The following is a 5,830-nucleotide window of genomic DNA, read 5'->3' on the forward strand; positions in this document are numbered from 1 at the left end:
TATATATATATATATATATATATATATATATATATATGCGTGTGTGTCTCAAACAGTTTGAGGGATTTTAGAGAAGGCTTGTAGTTGGTTACATCAACTTTCTACCCCAAAAGGACAAATGGGTAAGTCGACCTCAGCTGGATTTAAACTCAGAACGTTCAAGAGGTGTTAAGTAAAATACCTGGAGTTTTGTTTTGGTTAACATTCAGTGCTAGTTCACACCGAAATCTCAGACTAATTTTTGACACTTCCTCTGTTAATCCTTTCCCCTAACGCCCACCTACATTAGGTTAATAAGTTCGCAGTGTGGCCGAATGGTTAAGACGTTCGCTTGGCAACCACAACGTCCCAGGCTCGATCCTAACGCCTGGTCTCTTGGACAAATTTCATGGTTTACTGTCGCGAGTTGATTCATAATTTGTAAATGAAATTGGGCAAACAGAAACTGGATGGAACCCCGTCGGATGGATTAACGAATGTAATTTTTAAAAGTATGTGGCAAGGCAAATTGTATTTATGTTGATTCCGTGATTAAAAGTACACGTGTCTGAAATCCTCACTAACACGTTAATCCAGGAGCAGGTAATTCAGCTGATTGAATGAATACATCAGCTTTCATGGGATCGCTCATCTACTAGAAATAGCAGGCAAAACCTCCTTTTGTCTTTCCGCAAAATATCTCTCACCAAGAGGTATATATCTACTCACTGGATGCAAACTTAAAAAAAAAAAAATTCTTAAACAATCACAAAACAGAAACAGAAATTCCTGAACAATAGAACTTGAAATTATTTAGTATGCTAAAATACCGTAATTTTTTTTCTTCCGGAACTGTGTGTTTTTAAGTATTGTACACACAAATCTACAAAAAGCAGGGTGGGGGAATTTTCGGCGAAAGTAAAGAATACGCACACCCGGTGTTTTAGGGTTAGGGTCACGCCGAAAACGGGTGGTGTGTATATTCTTTACCTCCGCCGAATTTTCGCCCCCATTGGTTTCTTTTTATTTATTTATGTTAAGCTTAACTTCGAAGAATCATAATCTCAGTTGTTTAAAACATAAATCTGAAATGGAAAAAAATTATTCATAAGCATATTTGTAATCTATGATATTTAAAATATACAGACCCAAATAAATTCCAGTATTTAGTACATACTAGATAATTTCTAATTCTTTTTGTATAAGGATGTCCAAAGACTTAGAATAGAGCGGCAGGGAACTAATGTATACATGTGGCCGCTATTAGTGATATATACAGATTATGCAGTTGACAACCTGAAGTGAAGGTGTAAAAAGTGGAATCGGTTTGGTGAAAAACGAAAAGGAGGAAAACGTTCTAAGTGTTGCGAATCGGAAACAAATTTAAAAAAAAAACTGTACTGCATCTCTGTAACTTTTTAATTCACAGATGTAAATAACGATGTCTTTCGCAGTTTCATAATTGTAAAATAACTCTAGATACATGTCAAAATAAACATAACAAAAACGAACTTATGAAAGAAGGTGTGAGATAAATAAATATAGAACTGTCTATATTTCTAGACAAGACGACAAACCGAAGTAAACGTTCATATGACAAATTTTAAACATTGTCCACGTTAAATTTTATTACTTTCTTCTTTTTACTACTATTGTTTCACATAACTGAAACTGTATTTGGATGAATGTTGTTTCAGACATATATAGGTATATACACATATACACATTTATATATATCACATTTTCCGCATCACATAAGATCTCGCATTAAGCACAAAATATAACATTTCTTTCTTGTTTGGTTCACTTCTACCAAATAGAAAACGATTAGTTATATTAAATCAAAACATTTCTAGCATGGATTAGTAAATTAAATCAATAACAAATAATTACTAAATATGCAGATAAGTAAAAAATATATGAAAATTAAACATACCAAAGCACCAAATCTGACATTTGTGTAGAATATTTCAGTCAGTGAAAACAAAAGTTTAATTTATTGATTAACATTTTTCCTGTTTCCTTAGTTTCGAATTCTGAAGTTTGTTTATTTACATTTTTACGTGTAAATATTTATAGATTTATGGATGTTCAATTGATATATATATATATCAATATTTACCATGTGTTTTGCTTGCGAGAGAAATCGAAAGGGAGACAACTACGTGACAGTGATCACGCGATCAGCTCTACGGCCACGTAACCTTTACGTGGATGTGGAGCTTACTAGAAATAGCTGACACATTTCCCACAACTTTTGTTGGCACTCAGTCGCTTACGACGTCTAGGGTTCCAGTTGATCATATCAACGGAACAGCCTGCTCGTGAAATTAACGTGCAAGTGGCTGAGCACACCCCAGACATGTGTACCCTTAACGTAGTTCTCGGGGAGATTCAGTGTGACACAGTGTGACAAGGCTGACCCTTTGAAATACAGGCACAACAGAAACAGGAAGTAAGAGTGAGAGAAAGTTGTGGTGAAAGAGTACAGCAGGGTTCACCACCATCCCCTGCCGAAGCCTCGTGGAGCTTTAGGTAGGTGTTTTCGCTCAATAAACACTCACAACGCCCGGTCTGGGAATCGAAACCGCGAGTCCGCTGCCCTAACCACTGGGCCATTGCGCCTCCACTCCCACAACTTACACTTGTCTTAAAAGACAGAAGACCACATTGGATACAAAGATGTTGATAGACGTAGTCAAGACAGTAAGACTGAATGATCATACTACAGTCATGACTGGTGAGCATTTGATCGTAGGTTTTCCAATTCGTTTAAAGGGTGACCTAGGTTTAAACAACGAACAGATTTTTCCATGGTCATTTATTTGCCCTTCGCGTAGTTGAATGAAATGTAACAAGATTCCAGATTTTATTCAGCTTATCCAGGACTCTATTATCGAATGTGTCTGTCCTTTCATTAAAACGGTGTCATTTACGTATGATTCGAGGGCTATTTCAAAATACGTTGTATTCATACAATTACTGCAGACCTGGGATTAAATATCAGTAACTAACAACAATGATTCGCAATACGAGGTTCTAAAAACAAAACTACTAGCATAGAGAATAATGAAGATACAACTTACTAAAGTGTGAGAAGAGATGATGGTTTGATCAGAAGGGGTCATAATGACATGTTTAAAATAAAATGAGTTTTTAGTCCGTCAGGAGAGAAGAAATTTGACATTTCTCGACTGAATAACCTTTCGTCAGAGAGAAAGAAAACACAATGCGTTTTTCTAACGAAAGGTCAAAGTGAATGTGTCAAATTACACTTCAATTCATGGTATCTCTTGTTTCGGCCACAGGACTGCGGCTGAGCTGGGGCACCGTCTGGAAAGGTTTTGTAGTATAAGTCTGGTACTTATTCTATGGTTTCATTTTTGTCGAACTGCTAGTTACAGTGACGAAAACAAGCCAAAACGGTTGTCAGGAGATGGTGGGGAAAATACACACACATACGTGACAGTCTTCTTTCCGCCTACCAAATCCAGTCACAAGGCTTAGGTCAACCTGAGGCTATTGTAGAAGACACTTGTCCAAGGAGCCATGTAGTGGGACTGAACCCGGAATCATGTGATTGGGAAGCAAACTTCTTAGCTCACAGCCACGGCTACAAATTTATTTAAAATTTTATTCTATAATTGTTGCCGAGACAAACCGTCACGCTACCACATAATGGTTTCAAATTTTGACACAGGGCCAGTTTTTTTTTTTTTTTTTTTGAGGGAAGGGGTAGGACTTGACTGGTACTTATTCTATTGATCTCAAAAGGATGAACAGTAAAGTCGACCTTGGCAGAATTTGAACTCAGAGCATAAAGATGGACGGAATGCTACTAAGCATTTTGTTTGGCATGCTCATGGTTCTCCTAGCCCAATGCCTTTAAAGATACCACATAATGGTGAAATATGAGAGTTGCAATTATTAGTAAGAATAAACTCCTCTTTTGATAGCCTGTGTGTGTTTGTGTGTGTGTCTCATCGTTTTTATTACTTCCATTTTTTTCATACTGATATAGGATGATGGATTAGATGAAACTGGTTGAAGCAGTTTACAACAGTTGGATGCCCTTCTTGATACCAACTCTTACTGATGGAATCATTGTTCCAGCAATGAACATTCAGTCGAGTATTCCACAGACATCTTTTCACAATAAAAAATAGATACTATTAAAAACAAAAGGTAACATTAGAAAGTACTGTTTATTGTTATTTGGAGGCAGTTTTGCATGTTCCAACAAGACTCAGCTACCACCTCTCATGCAGCTTGCATGGCCCAGGAGGGGATGGCTGAAAATTTTCATGATCAATCATTGTCATGGCTGATGCTGGTATCACGTAACTGGCACATAAAAAGTACCCATTACACTCTTGGAGTGGTTGACGTTAGGAAGGGTATCCAACCATAGAAACCATATCAAATCAGATTGGAACCTAGTGCAGCCCTCCGATTTACCATTTTTAAAATATGAAATAAAATTTATTTTATAGAGGATTTATGTATAAATGACATTTCTATAAAATAATCTAATAAAAATTTATCATAATTTTGAAAATAAGTGAATACCATGTTTTTGAAATATAACTTTTATTAAATGTTATTAAGAGATACTCAGTTTCCCAGAATTTTGGTATAGTTTTCTTGAATTCCTGGGGTTTGCTGAACCCAATCAGAGACCATCGATATTAAACTGATTTTTAGAACGAGGCGAAGAGTTAGGGGCTTGCTCCGCCTTTGTCACGGGTTGGCCTGGTATATCAGTACTTCTAGGATTCAGCCCATCTCCCACCCGGGAGATATCAATAAAATTAGGAAAACGCTGCTTCAAGTGAAAGATAACAAGATTACATGACAAGGGAGGTAACTTCTAAGTTACTAAAATGAGACCATCAGAAGGTCTTTTTTTTACTGTATCTCAAACAACTAGGTAGTAATAAATTCTAGGAAGAGGCACACAGCAGAAGGTCTTAAGGGAAGAAGCATCCTCATCCACTGTAAAGGGCCACACCACTCTGAAGTGGTGTGGCATCCATTCTAAAGTGGTGTGGCATCCAGCCTCGCAAACTTGAGACTGCAACCACAAACAGTTCCATACCTCATTGTAACAGAAAACAGGTTTGAAAATGGTTATTTTCACTTATTTCACTCATTTTATTGCGGCCATGCTGAGGCACCACCTTGACAGGTTTAAGCAGTATTTTTTTTTCTAAGCCTGGTACATATTCCATCGGTTTCTTTTTTTTTTTTCCTGAAGACGTAAACAAACCAGCACCGGTTGTGAAGCAATGGTAGGAGCAAACAAAGCACGTACGGACATACACACCTATATACGACGGTCTTCTATCAGTTTTCGCTTACCAAATCTACTCCCAAGGCTTCGGTTCCACGTTGTGGGATTGAACGCAGATTACGTGGTTGGGAAGCAAACTTCTTACCACACAGCCACGTCTACGCCTGTATGTGTATATATGGAAATAAAAATAATAAAATATTTAGAAAATTCTTTTCAGAATCGTAATTTCTGTTCTATGAAAGGCAGGAAAATTTAGGGGGAAAAACCCCATCCTTTACATTTACCATCGGGCATGGATCTTCGATGGATAGCTATTCCAAAAAAAAAAAAAAACTACCCGAAACCGATTACTATTTTAACGTCGAAAATAAAAGTATACAAAAGACATTTTGGTAATCTTCAAGTTTAGGGGATAAAAAAAAAAATATATATTCAAGGGAAGTAACTGAACGTCTTACCAGTATTCTCCGTACATCTCTGTTTATAAATAAATCACACACGTGATTTAATTGACGTTAGGGTTAGGGTGTGATTTATTTATAAACAGCTAGAAGA

General features: G+C 36.8%; 1 protein-coding gene and 1 pseudogene across 4 annotated transcripts in view; one reads left to right on the forward strand and one right to left on the reverse strand.

Annotated features, from left to right (window-relative positions):
* Positions 1-3,434, reverse strand: part of LOC106884396 (RAB6A-GEF complex partner protein 2) — a 16,041-nt gene extending 12,607 nt beyond the window's left edge. Inside the window, exon 1 of one of the 4 annotated variants that reach the window (XM_014935755.2) lies at positions 3,066-3,434. The gene's annotated coding sequence lies outside the window, so the exon portion shown is untranslated. Of the gene's footprint in view, positions 1-181; positions 684-1,127; positions 1,271-1,915; positions 2,149-3,065 lie in introns of those variants that run through there. The other 3 variants (XM_014935753.2, XM_014935754.2, XM_014935756.2) reach the window with 3 other exon arrangements.
* Positions 3,435-4,614: 1,180 nt separating this feature from the next.
* LOC128249218 (U2 spliceosomal RNA) lies at positions 4,615-4,769 on the forward strand (annotated as a pseudogene).
* The last annotated feature ends 1,061 nt before the right edge of the window (positions 4,770-5,830 follow it).

The sequence above is a fragment of the Octopus bimaculoides genome, chromosome 12, assembly GCF_001194135.2.
Source record: "Octopus bimaculoides isolate UCB-OBI-ISO-001 chromosome 12, ASM119413v2, whole genome shotgun sequence".
NCBI classification, from domain to species: domain Eukaryota; kingdom Metazoa; phylum Mollusca; class Cephalopoda; order Octopoda; family Octopodidae; genus Octopus; species Octopus bimaculoides.